Source organism: Microtus pennsylvanicus, chromosome 2 (assembly GCF_037038515.1).
Source record: "Microtus pennsylvanicus isolate mMicPen1 chromosome 2, mMicPen1.hap1, whole genome shotgun sequence".
Taxonomy (NCBI): Eukaryota; Metazoa; Chordata; class Mammalia; order Rodentia; family Cricetidae; genus Microtus; species Microtus pennsylvanicus.
Window position 1 is genome coordinate 21,808,215 of NC_134580.1, and position 12,049 is coordinate 21,820,263.

The 12,049-nt window shown below is 48.6% G+C and overlaps 1 protein-coding gene across 5 annotated transcripts in view; it reads right to left on the reverse strand.

Moving 5' to 3' along the window:
- Nucleotides 1–12,049, reverse strand: part of Prickle1 (prickle planar cell polarity protein 1) — a 92,590-nt gene that overhangs the window by 17,669 nt on the left and 62,872 nt on the right. Inside the window, exon 1 of one of the 5 annotated variants that reach the window (XM_075960437.1) lies at nt 2,273–2,557. The exons of 3 other annotated variants lie outside the window; for them this stretch is intronic. The gene's annotated coding sequence lies outside the window, so the exon portion shown is untranslated. Of the gene's footprint in view, nt 1–1,678; nt 1,932–2,272; nt 2,558–12,049 lie in introns of those variants that run through there. One more of the 5 variants, XM_075960439.1, reaches the window with a different exon arrangement.

Consider the following 12,049-nt stretch of genomic DNA (forward strand, 5'->3'; position numbering starts at 1 on the left):
CCTCCAAGGGTGGCTTGGGAGAAGAAAGTAAACAAACTAGCAGGAAACGGAGAATGAACCTAGAGTTTTGAGATCCTATAGCTGGGAGATGGGAGCGCAACTCAGAAGGGACGAGAGGGTCCCAGGGATTCGGTTCCTGCAGAAGGCACCGAATTCTGTCATCTCTGCCCTGGCCCCTGCCAGTCATCATATTCTTGGACCAACTCACCAAATCACATCAAAATTATGCAGATCTAAAACAACTGTCAGGGAGCTGGAGAGATGGCTCAGTGGTTAAGAGCACTGGAGCGGACCAGGGTTCGATTCCCAGCACCCACATAGCTACTCACAACTGTCTGTAACTCCAGTTCCAGAGGATCCTATAGCACCATGTATGCACCTGGTACACAGATACATGCAGCCAGGCACCCCCCCACACCCCCACATAAAATAAAACAAGTAAATCTTTAAAACAACTGTCAATCTTCCATGAAGTCTAAGACCCTAACCTTCAGTGTTCATACTTCCCAATAAAGCTCCATGCCAACCACTATGTGAGGATTATCGTGGTTCTGGAGAGTCCTTATGAAGCCCTTTGATCACCTGGACAGACAGTGATTTGTACAGTCATTTGGGCTAAAGCTCCCTAGGTGTCCCCCACTGCTAAGTGCTACCTTGCAAGCCACAAACTTGAAGAGCTAATCTGTTTGTTAGCAAGGCCTTAGAGCACAACGGCCATTCCAGGTTCCTTACTCAAAATTGCTCTGATTCTAAGAGGTTAACACATATAGGTCAACTAAGTGTAATCAAGCACAAATCTGGTGGTACAGAAGCCTGCACACGTCTGGTCTCAGAACACAAATTAGACAGCTTTATGGATATACACATTTCCATTTATGAAGTCCTTAACTTAAAATGAACCCAGAGTGAGCAAAAGCATTGGAATCAAAGTTTGAATTTCCCAATAAACACACATACGACGCTATAATTTCTTCAAAGTTTCCACACACCCCTGTGGCCTACTAGAGACAAAAGTCACTGCTCCCAGAACCCAAGTCGGCTTCATTTGTGGTGGAAGAACAGGCGTCACCCAGCTATCAGGAGGATGTTAATGCAGTTTTTCTTTACCAAAAGCACCCCCAACACTAGCCATCGGTGGCATTTGAGCATTTGCCGTTGGGTATTTTCCAGGTAAACCTCCACCCAACTTGCCCATTTTTTTCCCCAGCTGCTATGTGCCACCAATTGCCAAAACACTATCCAGTTTTTTCCAAGAGGGACTGCGGACCTCTTCGACAGCATCCTAACTTCACGCGCGCGCGCGCGCGCGCACACACACACACACACACCACACACACACACATTCCAGGACAGTAAGAGGCTGCTTAACAAAAGGAGGAAATCCCATGACAAGGCATGGTGCTTTGCCAGAGATTTCTGGAGAGATCTACGCTCGCATGCTATGGCCTGTGACGAATCACGCAAAGCCATGTCTACCAAGACCATCATTTTCCACAGCGGGAGACACATTTTCTCAAAACTATGTTCCCGTCAATGTCTTACTGATTTTTTTTTAATCTCTATTTTCGGCCGCGGCCCAAGGAAACGGCGGCCAGACCTGACTCCAATATACACACAGACTCGGGTTTCACCCCGTCACCTGTTGGCTCCAGAACAACATCCCCTTTGTGAAACTTACAGCTCTCGTGAAACGCCGTTTCCCGAGAAAACACTTCCTTAAGTACGCGACAAGACTCCGAGTTGGGAAAACAAACTCCATTCCACACACCGCCTGCTTTATCCGCATACGGATTAACGTGAGCCTTTCTAGACGGGCTAGGAGGAAGGATGTCACCGTCTTCGGGGACACAGCGGCGGTGGGGGCTGCGGGGCCACCCAGACCCCCGGAGCAGGCTCGGCCCTGCGCCCAGGCAAGCGGCGGTGGCGGCTCTGGCCGCAAGGGGGAGCCTCGTCCCGGTCTGCCCCGAGTCCCGGCAGCACCGAGGAGGCCAGCGCCCACGTCGGCGATCGTGTCCCCGCGGTCCTGTCCCCGCTGTCCCTGCCCCGCGCTCGCACCCAGCCAGCGCCGCGCACCTGCACGCCCGGCACCCGGACCCGGTCCCCGCGCACAGGCTCGCAGAGTTCGGTGTCGCTCCGCGCTCCACCCCCAGCTCGGCTCCGGCTCAGGACAGCCGGTCGCGCCGCCTGCTTTCCAGGAACTGTCACACTAACTGTCCCCTGGCAGGTGTCCACCGGGGCCCGCCCGCCCGTACGGCATTCCTAGGAAAGTTACCCAGATGCGGGAGCACCGCCGCCGGTCGCGCTCCATTCCCCGCCGCCCAGGACTGTGACTCGCGCGCTGCAGACGCCCATGAGAGCTTCTGTAAACTTCCCCCGCCCGCAGGTGCACGCGCGGCCACAGGCGCGGGCCAGCGCGCGAGGGGGCGGTGCTGAGCCTCGAACTCAGGACTCCACACACTGGGCAGGCACTCCCCCACGGCGCTACACCCCCAGCCCCACAGGGCTCCCTCTTACACAAATCATCTCCACGCTGTCCATAACAATGCCAGCAAATGGCGCGTTTAACCCAGTTCTCACTCCGAAGGGCTCATTAACATACGAATTCTCTCCGCTTAAGACTTCCTTGCATTTAAATGAAAGCAATTCCTGCGGCTTAGAACCGGAGATTTATTTTACTTTATTTTTTTTTTAGCAGTAAATAACCGCAAAAGCAAAAGGAGTCAGGCACACGCGGCACTTAAGTAACTAGTAAGGGTTTTTAACTATCATCCTTGAACTACAAGAAGACGCCTCACGCACGTTCATGTTAATCTTATTTCTGTGCTATTTTTAGGGGCTCTAAGAAAGGAATTTGGCTTCAGCTGTCTGCGGAAAAGGCTCAGAGAAGCAAAAACTGGACCTCAAAGAGAGCCCAGAAAGCAATGAGAATTGGTAGCGATCATTAGTAACTAGTGAACAGCGGACGTCCACGATTCTCCTGCGCTACAAGCTTTAATCGGGACAAGAGCCTTATCAGGTGGGGGCAAGGCCAGTCAATACGCGCACCGTGAAGAGCAACAGTTTCTACTTTAAACCCAGGATGGCGATTCTGCAGCATTTATTTATTTATATGGAGAACAATAGCCTATTGTAGCTGCGATTTAAAAATACACAGGTTGCCATAAATAGATCGATCCCTCGAGTAAATAATTGTGTGGCCAAATTCTGTTATCTCTGCTGCTGAACGAGGCAGCGGAGGACAAGCTGAGTTTTTTTTTTAAGTTGCTACTTTTTTTTTTTTAAAGTGACAGAACCCAAAAAGTCCTGGCTCTGCTGTTAGACTAGTTTGGGAACAATAGTTCAGATATCACAAATTATTATTTGCAATTCAAGTGGATTCAAGTTTTCCAGATGATTCCCAAAAGAGTACCCCTGCCCGAGGGCACGGGAATTTGTGGGAAACCTCTTTCCCGGTTGATCTGTAAAATTCACCACCGAATCTGATGAGTAGGATTGCTCACTTTCTTGTGTGGTTTTTATTTTATTTTATTTTATTTTCGGACAGAGATTTTCATCTGGTCCAGGCTGGCTTCAGACTTGCTGTGGAACCTAGGCTGCCCTCGCAAGTACTAGGATTAGCAGGGTGAGCCACCACACCTGTCTCAGATTTCCCTTTTCCGCCTTCCTTCTGTTTGAGCTCCTCGGGGAAGACCAGAACAAATGTGCAACCAGTTATTGCTTTACATCACACTCTAAACTGGCCTGTCAGTAAAATACAACAGATTCTCTGCCGCCAGGCTGACCCTGTGGACCAGAACTCTTCCAGGAGGCTAGCGCCACACTGAGTGTTAACACACAAATACTCCCACTATATCCTGTAGTCAAGGCTTATCGGTATTAAATGTAGCCTAGCCACTGTGGGCAGTTACAAGGTAACTACTTGTAAATACCGTTTGCCACATTTCCAGCAGGTACTGTCAACTTGTCTATTGTGTTCCTGCCAGTGAAGCAGTTTGGGGACAGCGAGAAACTTCCTACTAACTTTCCATCTGAATGAAACAGACTTTGGTCTGGTAGGGGAAAGCGTCGCTACTGTCAACAGTGAATCTATGCAGATAGAAGGCAATGCCCCCAGCTGGTGTCCTTTTGTTTCAGGTAGGTAGAATATTCAGTTGCTTGAAGATCACACTTTAGGGGGGTGAGAAAGGAAACTCAGAAATTCTCAGGGCTTAGCTTCCCACACCCAGAGGGCCCTGAGGGCTTCCTTCCAGTTGACGACATCGTCACCCTCCCTCCCCTTTGGCCTCAGGGCACTTAGCACCGCCTGGCACTGGGTGCCTATTTAGTCACCGAGTTATTGTCTTCTGTTCTGGAGTTCACTGCTGTGTTCTCAGCATTGTGCCTGGCACATATCAGAGCAGTGCAGTGAACCCGACGGAGTGAAGTGAATAAAAGATTCTCGCATGTTCTTCTCAGGTCCATACCTTATCAAGTAACACCGTTTCTAAGCTTAAGCCATTGTCCTAAGGATGGGGTTGTTTTAGGGGAACAAATGTGACAAGGGCAGAGAAACAAAGAGGTAGTATTTTGTCAAATGCCAGCTTATCGAGTCTGGTAGAAAGAGATAAAGTACAGGCTTCAAGGGAACCTTGGTGCCACCTCCCTATGGTGACCTTGAGGTCTCTTTTGAAAAACACTTCCCTGGGCTGGAGAAGTGGCTCACTGGGTAGTGATTGTTGTGCAAGCATGAAGATCAGAATTTGGGATCCCTAGCATGCATGTAAAAAGCCAACTGTGGCCATGCACATCGGGACCTTCGTGCTGGGACACGCAGGTCCTAGGGGTTCACCAACCAGCCAGTCCGGTTGAGACCACAAGCTCCAGGTCCAGTGAGAGACCCTGTCTCAAAAGCAAGGCAGAGAGCCATAGAGGAATACAAGCAGTGTCCACTTCTGACCTCCACATGGCCGTGAACAGGTGAGCACACCTACCCACACACCACATGCAAGCATGCACGCATGCATACATAGTAGCGAAGCGCAGACTACCCTTCTTGGCTTTAAGGCTGTGTTGCTCTTGATTTCAAAACATTTTAAAGGCATTAAAGATGAAATGCCAGTGATCAGGGCAAGAACGTTCCCGAGCAGAAGTCTTTGAAAATAGCAAACGGGTGTGACTGACTGGCTGCAGTGGTCACCATGTCACCGCATCCACCTAACTTTGAGAAGCAGTTAACAAAACAAGTAGGATTTTAGTCTCTGGTAGAGGCATGGCGTAGGACAGTGATTTGGTTTTTTCACAATGAACAGAGTCCCCAAACCATACATCCTGTAGAATCAGTCACAATTCTTGTCCAGATCAGTAAGTCAAACGCTGGAGGGGTAACTGTAAGTAAGCTGTCTCATCCTTGCAAGTTGGTACCACGTGTTTCTGTCGTGGCTTGGGAGACCACTGAGCCTTTGGAAGTTCTCAGTCCTGTTAGCTGAGCCTGCTCCACCCCAGGGAAGGGCTGGAAGGCAGGTGGCAAGGTTTTTTTCTGGAGTTAGGGGCATTTATGGAGGTTTATGATAAGTTTCAGCTTCACAAGGTCTCCAATTACTTTCTTTACCCTTTGATTATATTGAAAGCATCATGATTAGAGAGCACTGGTTCCTCAACAGTTTCTACACCCCATTCCATTGTATTTATGACTCCAAACCTCCCAGCAACCCAGCCCCCGCCCCCACCCCTCCTTCAGCGAGCGGGGCCATCTTCACTTCAAAGTACCCTGGTGCACAAAGTTTGTCATCAGGGAGCTAAAAGCCCATTCTCTCCGCAGGTACTTGCCAACACTGGGACAGATCACTTCTCTAAGGTTAGTCTTTGTCATGGTGAGTGGCCCATCTCTAAAATGCCAGTCTCAGGTCAATTTTAAAACTTCTAGGGGTGGAGCACAAACCATTTTTTTTTCTCCAGGTAAAGCAGATCATTTGACACAGAAACAGAGGAAGGTGATGTAGCTCTGAGAAAGTCCGGCCCACTGCTCCCCGCGCACACAAACCCCAACCATGCTGCTCCATGCCAAGCTGCCTGCTCCCAGCATTCCATCGGTTCTCCTGGCTCTTGCTATGGCGGTGTTTTTTCAGTCTAAGTGCTTGACTGCTGGTCACCGCTTAGACATTTATCCCCGCTTAGAGAGGGGCTGTTCGGAGACCTCAGCACAGCTGGGTGAAGAATATAGATCTGGGGTACCTTCCAGATGGTTGTTCAGATAACACTAGTGAAAACCAGCAGCCACCGTGGCCTTCTCTGCCCTTCACTCCCAACTACTCTCGGGGACTTCTTTTCACACCCGAAGATATGTCGGGCAAACAAACTTGTGTCCAGTATAATTGAGAGAGTTGCCACTGATTCTGACCCTCAACCACCTTAGCTCCTTTTGGGTCTGGGGTTTATTACAAACATCTTTAAAGTTCACTACTGAAAAACTACCGTCATGTTGGGTGTTGGTGGCATACACCATTAATCCCAGCACTCGGAAGACAGAGGCAGGCAGATCTCTGTGAGTTCAAGGCCAGCCTGGTCTACAAGGGCTAGTTCGAGGGCAGGCTCCAAAGCTACAGAGAAACCCTGTCTCAAAATCCCACCCCCAAGAAAAACTACTGACGTGGAGAAATTAAGGAGAAACCTTCCAAAAGTACTGGAGGGGCTGTACCCTGGCACATTATCCAAGCTATATCCAGGTATCACGATCACAGTGTTTGGCTGAGAACTTAGAATACACACACAGCAAAATACTGAGAGAATATAAAGAGCACAAAGCTGACAGCCTTTCTTAGAGGAAGGTAGTTCCATTGGTAACTACCATCTTACGATTCTGTTTATCAAACAAGCAAGACATCAAGAGAAGATGAAGCAGAGTGACAGTGGGGTGTCAGGATGCTCGCCTGAGCGGCACTGAGGCAGGAATAGCTTTGGACTGAGGTGAGCCATCAAAGGTCGAGGGAGGTGGAGGTACTAGAAAGGGTGTCCAAAGGCAGACCCAGGTGTGGGCATCTGTGCAGCCCTTCCAGGGCAGGGGGAGCCACAGACGCTTCCGCAGAAGACTGGCTGGCACATATGCCTTCTTGTTAGAAGGGGTGACGAGAACAGGGCCAAGAACCCAGAACAGCAAATGAGAAGAGCCAGAAAACTACCACAACAGTCAAGACCAGGGGAGGCAGGGCCTCGCCTGAGGAAGGTGTTCCAGGGGGCTAGACTATAGCTCCCCAATGCATAGGGTTGGGGTGCAGGGGTAAGAGGTGCCCGACGTGCCTGGCATTCCAAGGTGAGACAGCACACTCCCATGGCTTTTGAGGGAACTAAAGCTAAGCCCTGATGTGAGCCTCTAGCTTCAAACGGCTACAGGAGAGACAGAACTCAAGGCCACCAGAAGGATTTACGTGTCTAAACTCTAAGTTTCTCTCCATTTAATAATCACCTCTAGCCAGGGTACAGCCTCATGAGAACTGGAAGCCAGACAGGCCGTGGTGGTGCACTCCTTTAATCCCAGCACTCAGAAGGCAGAGGCAGGCAGATCTCTGTGAGATTTAGGCCAGCCTGGTCTATAGAGCGAGTTCCAGGACAGTCAGAGCTGTTACACAGAGAAACCCTGTCTCAAAAAACAAAACAAAACACATCACCTTTAAAATATAATACTTAGGGGGCTGGAGAGATGGCTCAGAGGTTAAGAGCACTTACTGCTCTTCCAGAGGCCCTGAGTTCAATTCCACATGGTGGCTCGCAACCATCCAAAATGAGATCTGGTGCCTTCTTCTGGTGTGCAGGCATACATGGAATGCTGTACACATAACAAATAAATAAATCTTTAAAAAATATAATACTTTGGCACTGGAGAGACGGCTTGATGGTAAGAGCCCTGGCTGTTCTTGTAGAGGATCCAGGTTCTATTTCTTGCACCTACGTGGCAGCTATCAACCATCTGTAGACCTAGGGGCTCTCCCCATCTCTTCTGACCTCCAAGGGCACCAAAAGTGTATGGTGCACATACATGCAAGTAAAATACTCATATACATAAAATAAAATGAATTACAATGTTTACACACCACAGGGTAAAGAGTTCAAGCCCATCGCTATGAAAGAGATTGGCCCACCCTCTTCAAGTAGTCAGCAAAGTCCACGAAGATTGAGTCCCACGGCAGAGGCTCAAATGGCACTGGGAATGAGAGGGTGTGAGGTGGTGGTGGTTGGTATGGTCTGCAATCCAGCCATATTTCAATGAAATGCCCAAGTCACAGCATTTCCTGACCTGACAAACGTGAGTTTACAGGATGTTTGCAGTCTTGGGCCATGCACTACTTGCTTGAGAGAGTTCTGTGCATCATCTGTTCCTGCTTGCTAGTTCAACTCTCCACCAGCCAAGAGAGGCGAAAACCCAGGCAGGCTATCTTTGAGCACCCTGACTGGGTACTGTAACTAAGCATGTTATTTTCAGATGGGCCTCGGCAAAGAATTAGGTCAAGCCGCTAAAAGCCTCTTGCCAAGAAGAAAAAGGTCAGCCGGGCATTCTATCCATATCTATCTTATCTGCGATCCCACCTGGATGCTTTTGAGAGCTCACAGTGCTCAATGAAGACACAAGGATGAAGGGGACTGGATAACATGGTTAATGTAGGTGAGGTGCAGAAGCAAGGGAGGCAGCAGGAGACTCATTTCCTAGAAGGTCGCAAGAGTCACTACATTCTGAGGCGGAGAGTAGAAGGATCCTCCGGGAACAACTGTCCAATCCAGCCCTGGACGCTGCTTCAGATGCAAGGCTTTAAGACTACCCGTAGACCACTAGCAGATAGGTATGGACTACACTGAAAGATTTTCCCAGACACAAAAGGGAAATGCAAAGCCATAGGAGACCAGTAACCATCTCACAGGGCTTCGAACAGTGACAATAAAGAGCGCCTAGGCGGAGGCAAACATGGCTACTAACTCGGCTACGGGTGGAAGGTGTGATGTGGGAGTGTCTATCAATCTGTTGATTTCATTGGTTAAGCAATAAAGAAACTGCTTGGCCCTCATAGGTTAAAACATAGGTGGGTGGAGTAAACAGAACAGAATGCTGGGAGGAAGAGGAAGTGAGCTCAGACTCGACAGCTCTGCTCTCTGGAGTAGAGACACCATGTTCCACTCTTCCGGGCAGACGCACCGATGAAGCAAGCCGCCAGGTTAGACATGCTGAATCTTTCCCGGTAAGACCGGTGCTCACAGATTATTAGAGATGGGTTGATCGGGATATCAGAATTAGCCAGTAAGGGCTAGAGCTAAAGGGCCAAGCAGTGTTTAAATGAATACAATTTGTGTGTTGTTATTTCAGGGCATAAGCTAGCCAGGCGGCTGGGGTGCTGGGGACGCAGCCCCGCCGCTCCTATTACTACAAAGGTGTTGGCAGAGAAAGATGGCTGTGTGCACATTCTTCACGATGCTTACTGCGGAGACACTGGTGGGTGGGTGTTACAGGTGGAGTGTGGGCTGATTGGGAACTTTAGACGTCATCCACACCCTGGTGGTGAGCCCTGAAGACCTGGCACAGCCTTTTCTTTTCGGGGAACTAAAAAACGGCTAGGTAAAATGTTTTACCTTCCCTAACTTTTTCCCTTAGCAGCAGCACTAGAACATAGAAGAATATTCTAGAAATCCACATGCCAGGTTATTTCCACTGATAACGAAGCAGCAGCTGTCAGCCTCCTTTAGGGCAGCTCACTGATAATATATGACTTTGCTGACCTGTGGAACCAAACATTTGTGTAGCTCTAAGGCAAATAACAGCAGGAACGCCTCCCTGATGGTGGACATTCCTTGCATTTCTGAAGCTGACTGGCCATTCTGATCTCTGCATACACACATCGGATTGTCCCAGCACAACACAACTGGCTTACTGAGATCTCTGCATGACAGATGTCCTATGGCCTCTTCGTGACAGCCAGTATCAGTGCGTCCTATGTTCTCACTGAGATATCACTCTTGCATGTAGTCAGTGGCTCACCCATCACCTCCTCAACTCAAAAAGTCAGATTATGTGGGACAAGGGACAGACCTCAAGATCTGTTCCACTGAGACTCTGTATGTATAACCCATTCTGCCACCTCATATGATCTCCCGAAAGTCAAAGACACTGAAATAATGCAGCCATAAACACTTGTCAGATAAAATTGATTACAGTTCAAGTCATAGGACTATAATACTTTTTTTTTTTAAAAAATCAACTAACATTCTTCAGTTGAGACAATTAAGAAAGTGCAATAGAATCAATAAGCTGTCTGGAAGGGCCTTTGGGCAGTTCTGGCAACAAGATGCCCACCATAAATTGACAGTAGACAGGCTTAAATAACAGGAGCCTGTAAGGATGGGAATGTAGGCTCCTGGAGAATCCACGTCCTTCCATATAAACTCTGGCGGGAGTTTAAGACTGATTACAGTGTTGCTGACAGAACAGACGAAGGCACACAGCTATGACCAATCGTTTTTTAAGGTCTTTAGTCTCCTCACAGTACCATCTAATAGGATCCTGGGAACCTCTGAAATGCTTTGCCTTGTATATCTTATACAAGGTGCAGGGTGTTACGATGGGATCCCATGTAGGCTTCAAGTGAACTAGCCAAGTGCTCCACAGCTGAGCTACCTCCCCAACCTTCTACTTTTGGGGAGTGTGTCTGAGAGTAAGGAGCAGCTGAGTGAAGAGTGCCGGCAAAGTCCAGGGTGGTTTTTATGCCTTATGCCGTACTGCATTTTAGGATGGAAGGGATACTTTTTGGTTGTTTGTTTTTCGAAACAGGGTTTCTCTGTAGCTTTGGAGCCTGGCCTGGAATTAGCTCTTGTAGACCAGGCTGGCCTTGAACTCATAGGGATCCACCTCTCAGCTGATGTATGTTTCTCTGGAAGGATCTGACAATATGGTTAAACAGCCTCTTCAGAGGGAGCTACCACTCAAAAAACAAAAAAATAAAAAAGTCAGGACTAGGAAGAAGCTCAACCGGTAAGGTACTGCCTTGAAAACATGAGGACCTGAGTTAGGTTCCTGGAGCCCACACTTAAAAATCAGAATGGGGGTGCCCATACATTGGGATAATGCAATAAGAGGATTGAGACTCACTGCCTAGCCAGTCCAGCTGGTGCTTTAGCTAGCGGGTCAGTGAGAGCCCTTATCCCAATAAAGCAAGGCAGTCAGCAACTGAAGCATACCCACGTCTGTCCCCTGACCTCCACAGATATACACATATATGCATTTGTATGCACTCCCATGTGCATCTGTGTGCAAATGAGCATGCATATACATGCATACATCCGTGCACAAAACAAGTAAGTGAATATATGTATTTTTTCCTTTAGTTACATAAGCAGTACCAAGAAGCATCTTCATGCTATTCCAGGATTCTTTAAAATGACACGCATCTGATTCTTACTCCTTTCACGAAGTGCAGTATGACAGTTTTGTTTGTTTGTTTTGGTCTTTTTGAGACAGGGTTTCTCTGTGCAGCCCTGGCTATCCTGAACTCGCTTTGTAGACCAGGCTGGCCTTGAACTCAGAGATCTGTCTGAGTGCTCTACTTCCTGAGTGCGGGGGTTCAAGTTTGCACTGCCACCACCTGGCTAGCTGTGCAGTATGCTTTTTAATACAGGCAGGTAAGTGAGAATATAGTATATGTCATTCTGTTTCTGGTGCTTATAGAAGTTCTTGAGGAAAGGGAACAGGACGACCTCATGGATTAACACCTGGGACAGTGGAGATATATAATAATAACCTTAGGATGGGACTACAAGGCGCAAAGGCATCCTAAATAACCAGACGTGCGTTAACCTGGACCGTGAGCCCTTTTGGCATTGTGGGGAAGTGTCTGCCGCCGCCACTGGCATTGCTGGGAGAAATGAGGAGAAAGCAGGCTCGTCTATGCCAAGTTGTCTCTAGTAGCCTTCTGCAGGTGTGGCAGCCACAACGCTCACTGGAGGTTCCTGGTGGCCGTCTTCATTTTACATTTAGCTATTATGACTATGGTGCGTGCCTGGGCATCTTCCTGCGTGCATGTCTATGCAGTGCACCATA